The 15,314-nt window shown below is 39.6% G+C and overlaps 1 long non-coding RNA gene across 2 annotated transcripts in view; it reads right to left on the reverse strand.

The window, feature by feature from the left end:
• Window positions 1-45: 45 nt before the first annotated feature.
• Window positions 46-15,314, reverse strand: part of LOC132343551 (uncharacterized) — a 35,044-nt gene continuing 19,775 nt past the window's right edge. For both annotated transcript variants that reach the window (XR_009492439.1, XR_009492438.1), the window contains one exon: window positions 46-2,087. This is a non-coding gene — a long non-coding RNA (uncharacterized lncRNA). The remainder of the gene's footprint in view (window positions 2,088-15,314) is intronic.

Genomic DNA, 15,314 nt, shown 5'->3' on the forward strand with positions numbered 1-15,314 from the left:
AGGTCACACGCTACTTACCATTAATGAAAGTACAGAAATAAGAAGTACTGAGATATTCTGCTTTATTCATATACGTGCACTTTAAAAAAAAAACTTTCTTCCACAACTATTTTTTAACTGAGCTAGACTTCATAGATATACAAGAAAAGAAACAAAGTAGCAGGGTCACAAACTCAGTTCAGTTCAGTTGCTCAGTCCTGTCGGACACTTTGTGACCCCACGGACTGCAGCCCACCAGGCTTCCCTGTCCATCACCAACTCCCGGACCTTTCTCAAACTCACATCCATTGAGTCGTTGCTGCCATCCAACTGTCTCATCCTCTGTCATCCCCTTCTCCTCCTGTCTTCAATCTTTCCCAGCATCAGGGTCTATTCCAATGAGTCAGTTCTTCGCATCAGGTGGCCAAAGTATTGGAGCTTCAGCTTCAGCATCAGTCCTTCCAATGAATATTCAGGACCGATCTCCTTTAGGATGGACTGGTTGGATCTCCTTGCAGTCCAAGGGATTCTTAAGAGTCTTCTCCAACACCACAGTTCAAAAGCATCAATTCTTTGGTGCTCAGCTTTCTTTATGGTCCAACTCTCGCATTCATACACGACTACTGGAAAAACCATAGCTTTGATGAGATGAACCTTTGTTAACTAAATAATGTCTCTGCTTTTTAATATGCTGTCTAGGTTGGTCTTAGCTTTTCTTCTAAGGAGCAAGCATCTTTTAATTTCATGGCTGCGGTCACCATCTGCAGTGATTTTGGAGCCCAGATAAATAAAGTCCGTCACTGTTTCCATTGTTTCCCCATCTATTTGCCGTGAAGTGATGGGACTGGATAATTAATATGCTCCCTCCAAAAAGGGTCAATTATTTTCTATAGCTCTGAGTGATGGGAAATTTTAAAGATATTTCCAACTGAACATATCTTGGGCTCTTCCAATTTCAACTGTCTCAGTTTACATGCTTCTTCTATTGAAAGTTCCACTTCCTATCAAGGGTGCATTACATGGTCTCATTAGATAAACATTCAGTCTTCTGAAGTTGACATTCCCTCCTCAAAATGGTGATTGGATATATGAAACTTGTTGTATCCTTGTGGTGGGGGCTTCCCTGATAGCTCAGCTGGTAAACAATCTGCCTGCAATGCAGGAGACCCCAGTTCGATTCCTAGGTCAGGAAGATCCACTGGAGAAGGGATAGGCTACCCACTCCAGTATTCTTGGACTTCCCTTATAGCTCAGTTGTTAAAGAATCTTCCTGCAGTGTGGGAGATCTGGGTTTAATCCCTGGGAAAAGCTACCCACTCCAGCATTCTAGCCTGGAGAATTCCATGGACTGTATAGTCCAAGGGGTCACAAACAGTCAGACACAACTGAGTGACATTCCTTTCATTTGTGTCTTGTGGTTCAGGGAGAGTAGGTGATAACTGACTGGGAATCCTGCTGGCATCTCTATGGAGTCTGTATTTGGTGTAACATGTAGTCTAGTCTCTTGGTTTGGCCCCATCCTGGTTTTCCCTGGCACTGCCGCTCCCTAGAGAATTGTCCGTGATTCCCATTCAATTCTCCACCTGGATATTACAATTCTAGACAGTAAAGCCACGTCACATCTGCAGTAGCATCATCAGCTACTCTCTTAGTCAGGAGGCTTAATACTGTAGCAAACAATCCCCAAATCTCATTGACTTCACACAACAAAGGTTTATTTCTCATCCGCACCAACTTTGCTCTATTCAGCTATTCGTGGGTCCAGGCTCCTCCTAAACATCCACAGTAGGGCCTCTATCTCCAAAAGCCTTGGTTGCCTCAGTGGTCCCTTACCTCTGCCTGACGGAAGTTAAAGATCTCCTTGTTAATTATGTAGTTTCCATGGGCTATTGAAATACATTCTCCACGTAAACAGCCTTTAACTTGAGAACATGTACCCTATGGGTACATAAAGACTTCCAAGGGATACAGGGCAGGGATATTGCTGGGGAGCTCAGTTTCCAGATGCTTTAACCTTTAAACATATTCTTTCTTAGAAGTTACTTGCCTGAGATCAAGGTGTCATGCTAGTTCTTCTTTCCCATCTCTTTTAGCAGAAATGTCTGTCTCTACCTCAAAAAAAAAAAAAAAAAAAGACATGGCTTTTACTCAAAATATGATGATGATGCCTTATCTTGGTAAAGTCCTCCATGGACCAAAGACAGAAAAAAATTTCAAAATAATGATGTCAGTGAAATTTCTTTTAATAAAGGAATTCTTAAATCCACATTTATTCTCATGTCTTTCCCTCTTTTTATACATTTTTCTGTTAAGGATGAAGTGATAAATTAGAAATGGGTTATTCTGCCCATGTTGGGATAGTCTAAATTAATATGCATTTCATATACATACATATAAACAGCAGGAGTGATAACTACCTTCCTTTGAGACAGCCCCTGTCTATTATGAAAGACTGTATCTGGAGAGAATATCTCAGAAAAGCAAAGTAAAGACAGTGCAACTGTTGATAAGACCCTGAAGTGTTACTTTATAAGCTCATGGCAAGGCTCTGTGTTTTATTTATCTTAGATTTCTAACTGAGCTTTGGGGAAGAGTATTATCATGCTTATTTGAACTGAAAAATGAAATCATAATTTTTTTGAACATTGTCTTATTTGGCTCATTTGACAATAAAGATTGGCTTTACCAATTATGTTTTATGGTGAAATTTTTCATTAAATTGGATGAACTGTATATGCAAATCAAGTGTTTGGATTAAAGCATGTATAAAATAAAGACATTTAATAGAAAAGTAGTATTGACCAAAGTATGATACAATTAACAATATTTTATTTTTCCCAACCTTCATATGCCAGGCAAAACAAGGTGCCCATAAGTGAAAGAGTAATAGGCATAATTGATAGTCATTTAGAAAGGAGTAGAGAACTCTGAAGTTTCTGTGTCTAGAAGCACAACATGGCACTTCGTCTCATATACCATTGGCCCGAATTAGCCACAGGGTCCAATCTAACTGCAGGGAAGCCTGGGAGGTCTCCCAGTATGCTCAGGAAGGAGAGGATAATGGACAATAGTGAGCACCAACAACCTCTGCCAGCTTTCTCAGCACATATAGCTACAAAAGAAAGGGGCTGGGGAGAATAGAATTCATGCTGAATCTTGATTCATGCTAGCAATTTTAAATTAATATTAATTAATTTCATCTATGGTACATACATTTCATTAAGAGATGAAATATAACATTTTATTTTTATATATACTATTTATCAACCATTGTAATATATTCATATCTGTCAGATAATAATTATAATAGTAATTGTAATGGAAACTCAATACAGAAGAAAATGTGTAACACAGCCTATGTTCACAGGGAAATTTTTAAAAATAATTTTAACTTATCTTTTTACTGTAGGCAAATATGACAAGGAAATGAATAAAATAGTTTCAAGAATAAAAATATATTACATTAGGATAAAATTCATAGGGGGATTGGAATGGAAATACAAGACTAAACAGAAAAAGAAACAAGAATCTTTGACTGCTAAAGTTTGTATTTCTATTTTTAAATAGATTATGATAGAATTCAAACTGTTATGGTATTATCAATCAAAAGAATTAGGGCTTCTTGGTGAAGTGATTGGTTTCAGGTCTGGGGCAGGAAAAATACAAGATGAAACTGGAATATCTTATGATGACAGAAAGTAAGGAAATGCTCACAAAAAGATGAGATCATGTCCAAAGGACACAGGACCAAACTGAAGGAGCTCCCAATGGTCAAAATTGGAACACTGAGTGACAAAATAATAACAGTATTGGGGTTTTAAGCATAGAATATCTATGAGTCCAGATTAATGTAAATAAATAAGTAAGCAAATCAAGGAGAAGCAGCAGTTCTTTTCTACTGAAGAATTTCAATTAAAAACGTAGAAGGAATGAGAGAGACAAAAATCACCATTAATAAAACACAACAGTAATCATTGTTACAGCAAGATCCACTAGCGTGTTCTAAAATTCGTGGGTGAACATTTAAGAAGAAACAGAAATTTTTATAGCCTTAATATATTGCCTCCAAAATAGTCACAAATTATAACTGGAATTCCATTTCTATTATAACTGGAAAGTACTAACTTTATAAGAGAAACCTCAGGGTTAAGATAAGCAGTAATAAGCCACAGCAGCATCAGGTATCCTCCAGCATCATGCCCTAAGAAGGGCACATGACTTTTTGGTATCTACCCAAATAATGCGTAATCCCCATTTAACAATAAAAAAATCAGACAAATTCAAATTGACAAGCATTACACAAAATAATTGATGACTTCAAAAGTGTCCAGGTCATGAAAGATAAGGAAAGATTGAGGAAATGTCACAGATTGGAGGAGAATAAGGAGCCATGACAACTAAAGGCAAGGTAAAATCCTGAATTGGATCCTGAAACAGAAAATGGATATTGTGGGAAAACGTGACATTATAATAAAATTTGTAGTTAGCAGTATTATATCAGTAGTAATTTCTTAGTTTTAGATTGTACTATTATATGATATGCACCATTAGAAGTTGAGTGAATGGTGTATAGAAATTCTCTGTACTATGCTGATACTGTACTGTGCTGGAAATTTTCTATAAAGCTAAACTTATTTCAAAATAAAAGGCTAAAAATAGGCTATGATATTATATTCCACTGGATGTGTTGAAAGGATGACACGATGTTTTTACTTTTAAATGTCATTATAATATGATGAAAATTGCATCTTAATTATAAAAAATTTTAAATGTCAAATTAGAAATGTAGGGAGGGATTTTTTTCCAAAATTCTTTTAGGAGTATGCAAGCAAAAATATTTAAGGACCATTGTTATATGACATTCTCTTCTCCTGCCCCAAATAACAACCAAGCAAAACCCAATTTTTCTTCAATCTAATAGCTCGTCCATGGAAGAATTTAGACCAACATATATCTTGTTGTTGGAGAAGGAAATTGCAACCCACTCCAGTATTCCTGCCTGGAGAATCCCATGGACAGAGGAGCCTGGCAGGCTACAGTCCATGGGGTCGCAAGAGTCGGACACGACTGAAGCGACTTTACTACTACTAGTAATCCCCTGTGCTTCCCTGGTGGCTCAGAGGTTAAAGGGTCTGCCCGCAAAAATGCGGGAGACCTGGGTTCGATCCCTGGGTTGGGAAGATCCCCTGGAAAAGGAAATGGCAACCCACTCCAGTATTCTCGCCTGGAGAATCCCATGGATGGAGGAGCCTGGTGGGCTACAGTCCACGGGGTCGCAGAGAGTCGGACACGACTGAAGCGACTTAGCAGCAGTAGCATATCTTGTTGTCAGCTTTCTGCCTTCTGTGCTCCTGCCTGGAAAATCCCATGGACGGAGGAGCCTGGTAGGCTGCAGACACGACTGAGCGACTTCACTTTCACTTTTCACTTTCATGCCTTGGAGAAGGAAATGGCAACCCATTCCAGGGTTCTTGCCTGGAGAATCCCAGGGACCGGGGAGCCTGGTGGGCTGCCGTCTATGGGGTCACACAGAGTTGGACACAACTGAAGTGACTTAGCAGCAGCAGTGTCTTATCAGCATTTCCAATTCTCTCGCTCCCGTTTATCCATTACAACCTCATGGCTTACTCTTCATGGTAGACAAAGTACAGAAGGGGAAAAACAAAACTTCTTAGTTTCCTCTTTGTTCTTAGGGAAGAAACATTGGGAAACATTTCAAATGTTACATTCCATCAAAATTCTTATCTCCAACATTTTTTTTTGTACCTCTTTTTTTTTTAACTTTACAATATTGTATTGGTTTTGCCATATATCAACATGAACCCACCACGGGTATACACGTGTTCCCCATCCCTCCCTCCTCCTCTCTCCCCGTACCATCCCTCTGAGTCGTCCCAGTGCACCAGCGCCAAGCATCCAGTATCGTGCATCGAACCTGGACTGGTGACTCATTTCATATATGATATTATACATGTTTCAATGCCATTCTCCCAAATCATCCCACCCTCTCCCTCTCCCACAGAGTCCACAAGACTGTTCTATGTATCAGTGTCTCTTTTGCTGTCTCATATACAGGGTTATTGTTACCATCTTTCTAAATTCCATATATATGCGTTAGTAAACTGTATTGGTGTTTTTCTTTCTGGCTTACTTCACTTTGCATAATAGGCTTCAGTTTCATCCACCTCATTAGAACTGATTCAAATGTATTCTTTTTAATAGCTGAGTAATGCTCCATTGTGTATATGTACAACTGCTTTCTTATCCATTCATCTGCTGATGGACATCTAGGTTGCTGCCATGTCCTGGCTATTATAAACAGTGCTGTGATGAACATTGGGATACATGTGTCTCTTTCAATTCTGGTTTCCTCCGTGTGTATGCCCAGCAGTGGGATTTCTGGGTCATAAGGCAGTTCTATTTCCAGTTTTTTAAGGAATCTCCACACTGTTCTCCATAGTGGCTGTACTAGTTTGCATTCCCACCAACAGTGTAAGAGGGTTCCCTTTTCTCCACACCCTCTCCAGCATTTACTGCTTGTAGACTTTTGGATCACAGCCATTCTGACTGGCGTGAAATGGTACCTCATAGTGGTTTTGATTTGCATTTCTCTGATAATGAGTGATGTTGAGCATCTTTTCATGTGTTTGTTAGCCATGATATGTCTTCTTTGGAGAAATGTCTATTTAGTTCTTTGGCCCATTTTTTGATTGGGTCATTTATTTTTCTGGAATTGAGCTGTAGGAGTTGCTTGTATATTTTTGAGATTAGTTGTTTGTCATTTGGTATTTGAGATTAGTTTGAGATTAGTTGAGATTAGTTGCTTCGTTTGCTATTATTTTCTCCCATTCTGAAGGCTGCCTTTTCACCTTGCTAATAGTTTCCTTTGTTGTGCAGAAGCTTTTAAGTTTAACTAGGTCCCATTTGTTTATTTTTGCTTTTATTTCCAATATTCTGGGAGGTGGGTCATAGAGGATCCTGCTGTGATGTATGTCGGAGAGTGTTTTGCCTATGTTTTCCTCTAGGAGTTTTATAGTTTCTATCTTACATTTAGATCTTTAATCCAGTTTGAGTTTATTTTTGTGTATGGTGTTAGAAAGTGTTCTAGTTTCATTCTTTTACAAGTGGTTGAGCAGTTTTCCCAGCACCACTTGTTAAAGAGATTGTCTTTAATTCATTGTATATTCTTGCCTCCTTTGTCAAAGATAAGGTGTCCATAGGTGCGTGGATTTATCTTTGGGCTTTCTATTTTGTTCCATTGATCTATATTTCTGTCTTTGTGCCAGTACCATACTGTTTTGATGACTGTGGCTTTGTAGTAGAGCCTGGAGTCAGGCAGGTTGATTCCTCCAGTTCCATTCTTCTTTCTAATCACCAACATTTATATGAAACTTTGCAATGATTATTACTATACATGGTTGGAATCTTTATTCCCTTTTCTTCCACCCCTCAAAAGCAACTGGCAGGGTGAAATCCAGCCTTCTACCTGTTTCTGTAAATAAAGTTACGGGAACACAGCAATCCTCATTCATTCACTCACTGTGTATGACTGCTTCCAGGCTAGGGCAGCAGAGTTGAGTGGCTGCAACATACACTGAAGGGCTTGAAATCCTTTGGTATTTACCTCTCACCCTTTATAGGAGAGGTCTGCTGACCCCTGATTTAGAAAATAAATATCTAGAAGCGAAGTCTAACATCCTTTGGTAAGTCTTACAAGCATTATAATACACATGGGAAGCACTTCAGTGTATTGATAAGCACTTCTATTTGGATCCATGTGAAAGTCACTCAGTCATGTCTGACTCTTTGCAAACCCATGGACTATACAGTCCATGGAATTCTCCAGGCCAGAATACTGGAGTGGGTAGCCTTTGCCTTCTCCAGGGGATCGTCCCAACCCAGGGATTGAACCCAGGTCTCCTGCATTGCAGGTGGATTCTTTACCAGCTGAGCCACAAGGAAAGCCCAAGAATACTGGAGTGGGTAGCCTATCCCTTCTCCAGAGGATCTTCCTGACCCAGGAATTGAACCAGGGTCTCCTGCATTGCAGGCAGATTGTTTACCAGTTGAGGAGGAGGAGGAAGAGGAGGAAGAAGAAGAAGAGGAAGAGGAAGAAGAAGAAGAGGAAGAAGAAGAAGAAATGTCTATCAGAGAAGCCTGAAACATTTATTGAGACTACTGTGCCCCAGCAGGCAAAGAGCCAATTCACTGGAAAAGACCCTGATGCTGGGAAAGATTGAGGGCAGGAGGAGAAGTGGGCAGCAGAGGATGAGATGGTTGGATAGTATCACTGAGTCAATGGACATAAGTTTGAGCAAACTGCAGGAGATAGTGAAGGACAGGAAGCCTGGTGTGCTGTAGTTCATGGGGTCGCAAGGAGTCAGACACGACTTAGCAACCGAACAACAGCAATGCTCCCCCAGAGAGGGTTCTAGGTCCTAGAACTGGTAATACAAATAAAACCCATGAGGAAGCACACGAGGTCTTGGGGAAGAAGGATATGTACGTAATAAATGTAATATAATGTGACACAAACGTTAACAGAAAGAAAAGAATCAGAAAAAAAGGGTACTGATGAATTCTGTCAGATAAAGAAAGAAACTTAACAGAAAGAGTAATGCCTGTTAAACAGGAAATTTTAAATAAAAGAGATTTCTTTGATATCTTCTTGAGTTAGAAAGAAAGCTTTTTAGTTTTTGACGAATAATAAAGAAAAGACGTACCTAATTTACACATACTTAACTTCTGAATCCTCAAGAAAAAAGATAATCACAAGAATGGCATACATTATTACCTTTAAAGTGAAAGTGAAAGTGAAGTCACTCAGTCATGTACAACTCTTTGCGACCCGGTGGGCTGTAGCCTACCAGGTTCCTCTGTCCATGGCATTTTCCAGGCAATAGTACTGGAGTGGATTGCCATTTCCTTCTCCAGGTGATCTTCCCAACCCAGGAATTGAACCCAGGTCTCCCGCATTGTAGACAGACGCTTTACTGTCTGAGCCACCAGGGAAGGGATTATTACCTTTATACTATGGCTAAATCCATTTAAAGCCAACTTGGTTATAGTTATTCCTAGTTATTACTGGGGTGGAATGGAAAGGGTGGGTAAATCTGCATTGCTGATCATACCATGGCATTAATATTTGCTTCCATAAACCATTTCAGTTTAAAAATCTATATTATATCATGTGCTATATGAGCTACATAATTAACACATATTATGAAGAAGGCTGAGCATCGAAGGACTGATGCTTTTGAACTGTGGTGTTGGAGAAGACTCTTGAGAGTCCCTTGGACTGCAAGGAGATCCAACTAGTCCATTCTGAAGGAGATCAGCCCTGGGATTTCTTTGGAAGGAATGATGCTAAAGCTGAAACTCCAGTACTTTGGCCACCTCATGCGAAGAGTTGACTCATTGGAAAAGACTCTGATGCTGGGAGGGATTGGGGGCAGGAGGAAAAGGGGACGACAGAGGATGAGATGGCTGGATGGCATCACTGACTCGATGGACGTGAGTCTGGGTGAACTCCGGGAGTTGGTGATGGACAGGGAGGCCTGGCGTGCTGCGATTCATGGGGTCGCAAAGAGTCGGACACGACTGAGCGACTGATCTGATCTGATCTGATCTGATGACTCTCAATTCTTATGTATAAAAATAATGGCTTTTACTAGAAAAAACTAAAGCATTTATAAATGAACATTAGAAATAAACATTTTAAAGTTATATCTATTTTAGGAACATTGACTTAGCTGTTCATGGTTCTCTAAAGCCTAATGAAACTGTTGGTGTCTTGGATTATTTACAAAAATTTACAGCACTTTGAATTTTATTTCCAATGTTTACAATTCAATAGAAAATGACCGAAAATTCAGATTTGTTCACTTATAGGTTGTAAAATTTGAAGTGTGTGTGTGTGTTAGTTGCTCAGTCGTGTTCAACTCCTTGTGACCCTGTGGACTGTAGCCCTCCAGGCTCCTTTGTCCATGGAATTCTCCAGGCAACAATACTGGAGTGAGTTGCCATTTCCTACTCCAGTGGATCTTCCCAACCCAGGGGTTGAACTTGGATCTCCTGCATTCCAGGCAGATTCTTTACCTTCTGAGCCACCAGGGAAGCCCGTAGTGTAATGTAGCTTTAAAAATTCAGCTAATAATATTCAGGCTTACATAAAAGGTTAATATTCCAGGTATACTTATAAATATCTTGAACCATATGTTTTATTTCTTAAGTCAATTCCATTAGTATTGCTGCATTTAAATTTTTTAGAAAAAAATGAGTCTAAATCTGAAATGCTAGATAAAAAAGTGAAAATCTTCATGTGCTTATAATGAATGCCTAATGAAGAATTCTAATTGCAGAAGAAAATCTATAACTAAAGCCACAAAATGAGTACTATGTATACCAGTGACCTTCTCTCCTCAGAGTTAATTAACACAAGCACTTGCTTCTTGCAGAGCACTTTGCTGTAATTTAGAACAAATTAAGGGAAAAAAATCATTTAAGTACTGTTTTCTTCACACCATGAAGTGAGCATGATGGGCCAAAGTTAACTCATTTAAAATATTGTCATCCTTTTCTTGTAATTATGAATAGCAATGCCATTTTTATTGCAAAAAAAAAAAAAAGACATCCTGATTTATGCCATTTTCTATTTTTTTTCTTGAGCTTGTATTTAATAATGGAAATTGATTTTTTAAACTAATATAAAATGCCTTATTCTATTTCTCATTTCTCCTAAGTCTTTCATTTACAGTAAATTCAAGCATTGTATATTATCCTGGGTATTTTTCAAATATTTTGAAATTAATATGGTAAGTTATGAAATGACCATTTTCATATTTTCCTACCCTTCCCCCAACTCTGAAATTGTGACTTTACTACTATTTCCACTCAATAATTTATTAATTGAGTTCCTTCAGTCTCAACTTATGAGGTCATGTTCCCATGAGGCTGTTTAAACTTTGCTCTTCCCCTTCTCAGACAGTGGGGTTTTGCAGGAGCAAAAATGTAGGTAGTAGGCAGGATTCTCTTCCCAATGGACTTTGGTTAGAGGGGAATACCCAGAACAGAAGACAGAATCAATGAAAACTCACCAGGATTAGGGAGGAATGGGGACTTAACAGAGGCATTCCTTCATGTGTCACCAAAAGCTTTGGCATTTCTGATTAAAAAATCTATTCTGTGGAGACTGAGAAATCTGTTCAAGATTGAGCGTCCCTGAACAGATGCAGTGTGGACCCAAGCCATCAACACTTGCAGTCTTCAAGTTAGGGTTCCTCTAGCTGGACACAAAACTATTTCCATTTCATTCCCCATGACACCTAAGGTGCAAAGGAAAACCAGTCTCTCTGCTCACTACCCATCTGAGGGGGCACATCTGAGTAAAGCAGTGCCTCCTGGTGACAGGGAAGGATCAGAGGGCCTGGTGACACTGGCACTCAACAGAAACTCCCTGGAGTTGGCACCTCAATTTATTTCCCAAGCGAAGTTTAGAGAGAAAAGAGGCATACTGAGCAAGAAGGCCAATTTGGTTACTTTCGCTATAGAAGATAATCTGTAAGTGCATGTTGCTGTTCAGTCACTAAGTCATGTCCAACTCTTTGCAACCCGTGGACTGCAACACGCCAGGCTTCCCTGTCCTTCACTATCTCCCAGGGCTTGCTCAAACTCATGTCCACTGAGTCTGTGATGCCATCCAAACATCTTATCCTCTGTCACCTCCTCTCCTTCTGCCCTCAATCTTTCCCAGCATCAGGGTCTTTTCCAATGAGTCAGCTCTTTGCCTCAGGTGGCTGAAGTATTGGAGTTTCAGCTTTAGCATCAGTACTTCCAAAGATTATTCAGGATTGATCTCCTTTACAATTGACTGGTTTGATCACCTTTCTGTCCAAGGGACTCTCAAGAGTCTTCTCCAACACCACAATTCAAAAGCATCATTTCTTCAGTGCTCAGCCTTCTTTATGGTCCAATTCTCATATCTGTACATGACTATTGGAAAAATCATATCCTTGACTAAACAGACCTTTGTTGGCAGAGTGATGTATCTGCTTTTTAATACGCTATCCAGTTTTGTCATAGCTTTTCTTCCAAGGAGTAAGCATCTTTCAATTTCATGGCCACAGTCACCACATGCAGTGATTTCATACTAGTGAGTAAATGTCATGTTCCATTTTCATAATCAACTGTATTTGTTAAAAAATGTAGTTGCATGGGTGGTAGCCACTATAATTATCCTGAAGTTTATTATCATTATTCATATCGCATTTGAGGCACTCTTATCTGACTCAGTTGGCATCTTTAGTCAGGAAGTCAAAAATATCAGTTAAAGCAAGGAATCATAAAGGGTAATAGATGCATACTTAGCCTGAACATTGTAATTTCTATTAGAACACACAAATATACATTTATCCACAAATCTCTTGGTATACAGACAGTATCATTCATTTCAATATGGCTTCCTGTCAGTCTTGTGCATAAAACAGTTGTTCACAATCTCTGGTTTCATTGCCTTTGCTGCTGCTAAGTCACTTCAGTCGTGTCCGACTCTGTGTGACCCCAGAGATGGCAGCCCACCAGGCTCCCCCATCCCTGGGATTCTCCAGGCAAGAACACTGGAGTGGGTTGTCATTTCCTTCTCCAATGCATGAAAATGGAAAGTGAAAGTGAAGTCGCTCAGTTGTGTCCGACCCTCAGTGACCCCATGGACTGAAGCCTGTCAGGCTCCTCCGTCCATGGGATTTTCCAGGCAAGAGTACTGGAGTGGGTTGCCATTGCCTTCTCCGTCATTGCCTTTAGTGGAGTGCAAATTTAAAGATATCTGTAAGCCAGTCTGAGTGCAGAGCCCTAATTAAAAAAAAAAAAATTCCCCAATATTTAAAATTGTCTTTCTCAACAATAGAATCTTTAGCTATTCACGTTTATTGAGTCTTTGCAAAGCTTTTGATTTTCATAGTTTTCTTTTTATACTCATATTTTCTTACAATTTAGTTAGAGTATAAAATTACAATGCCTAGTACAATTGTCATAAATGGATTTGGGAACAAACACAACCAATCACATTAACCACGTGTATGAGGGTAATGGTGGGAATAAAGCTTTGCCTTCATTTCAACAGAATGTCTCACAGAGGACTTGGCTGGACAACCAGGGCAGTGAAGTCTTTAGCTTCTTCTTCAGCTGTTAGTGTTTGAGGTTTCCTCCAAGCACAGGAAATGAGAATTTCCCTTAGAACTTAACTTGATATCTACACAGAATGGATCTGAACAGAAATAAGCAAGTTATCTAAGAGAGAGAAAATAGCTTCCCAGGCCACCTATCTACTGTCTAGATTGCAACTTGATTAAACATGTCTGAGGAAAGAAAACAAGAAGGTGCCTAGGAAGGGGCTGGGGAGCTGAATCAGTGGCCCACGGAAGCAGGCTCAGAGACAGACATCCTTGACAGCCTTGACAGTATTGGAAGCAAGGATATTAGGCAGAGTATATTTTAGGGTTCCAAAGACATCTCTGGGTGAGGTGAATGTACAATATTGTTTAACCATCTTACCTTGTGCTGTAAACATAACATTCTTTGTTCCATTTCCATGCCTAACAAAAATCTTCTTAGTAGAGATTTGCCTAGTGTTGAGAGAACAACCTCCCAGACTTGAAGTACAATAGGTCCCTAAGAGAGGGGCTGCCTATGGTAAAGGAAATGACTTGAGATTGTGATTAAATTTCCTGTGCAGTTAGAAAAAAGCTGTTGATTGTATAAGTACTCATCTTAAATTTCTGGTTGTAAATGAATACACTGGCATTGTGACAGCTACTTCAGTCTCCTGTGTGATTCTGTTGTGGCAGGTCCAGACTGTTGTTCACTGAGAAGGGGATCTAGACCCAAAGAACTTGTCCTAGTGTAGTGACTGAAGGATAAGGGCACAGTGATTACATGGACGCCAGAAGACTCCTAAATTGGCATTACAATCTCTATCACGGCTTGTGGATGTTTACTTAGGGTGAGTGCAGCATGACATCCCCTAGTGCCAAACAAGAGTGATTTTCTGGGATTAAAATCAAAACCCAGATCCTGGCACACAACTGTGATCTTCAGGGTCCAACCCATCTCCACTTAGGCTCCATTTCCCGTGAAGACTACTAAGTTCTTCCACCAACTCTCATTCTATTGATTTCACAGTAGTATTTGAGGGATCACAGATCTGTTTCATGCACCCTGTTTTTCAGATGACAAAAAAAGGCTTAGGAATATACTTTGAGTTCCATGTGCAGTACGATAGATTTTTGTTGGTTATCCATTTTAAATATAGCAGTGGGTACATGACCTGCTCAATGTTATGTGCCAGCCTGAATGCAAGGGGAGTTTGGGGGAGAATGGATACATGCATATGTATGGCTGAGTCCTTTCACTGTTCACCTGAAACTATCACAACATTGTTAATTGGCTAGACCCCAGTACAAAATGTTTTTGGTGTTAAAAATAAAATTTTTAGAAATTTAATAAAAATATTCTTTAACTGATGAACACTATCTGGCTAAAAGTTGGAATTAGAATCTATCTCATGATTCTCAGTTTTGAGCTCTCATCAGTCTGTGGCCTACAATTCAGCTGACCCCAGAGCACTGCAAGAAAAGTGGAGTTTCAGAGGACTGTGGGGCATGGTAAACCGTGGACAATGAAAGAGGTCATGTTATAAAATCAGAGAAGGGCAAATAGGTTCTCAGCTAACTCAGACACCTGATAAACAGAGACATAGTTTCAGTTCTGCTTTGGAACCCAAACAGGTCTATAGAGCAGGTAAGAAGGGCATGTAGAGCTCTCAAGGTGGGGAGCTGAAGGTAGGAGATACAGGAGGGGGAGCTGGGAACCCCAGAAGAGCTCTACAGAATCCTTGACAAACAATTAAAAGTGAAGTTACCCATTTGCATTTTTATGATGGATCTTATGAATGGCAAGATTTATTCCTATAGTCCTGAATAGTAGCAAAAATTGGGTTATTTCTGTTTTGTTCTGTGTTCCTAGAGAACGGTGTATCCTTGTTAAAAGCTAATGCATTGCATTCCAACTTGATTAAAGATATAAAACAAACAGCTGTGAAAATCATGAAAACTCAGGAAAAAGAGAACTTTTGAAAAAGTCTTTTTTATGTGTAATGGCTAGAAAGCAGAAGAAAACAGGAACTATTTTGAGTTTGGGTTCTAATTGGTCACATACGTATCAGATAAAAATGCAGTCCTTCAGCATCTGTTTTGTTCATGTGTGGTTGGTATATGTGTGGGGTATCCCTCCAAATCCACACCACACCTGTCTTCACCCTGCTCTGTGCCTCAGATGGTATC

Source organism: Bos taurus, chromosome 2 (genome assembly GCF_002263795.3).
Source record: "Bos taurus isolate L1 Dominette 01449 registration number 42190680 breed Hereford chromosome 2, ARS-UCD2.0, whole genome shotgun sequence".
Taxonomy (NCBI): domain Eukaryota; kingdom Metazoa; phylum Chordata; class Mammalia; order Artiodactyla; family Bovidae; genus Bos; species Bos taurus.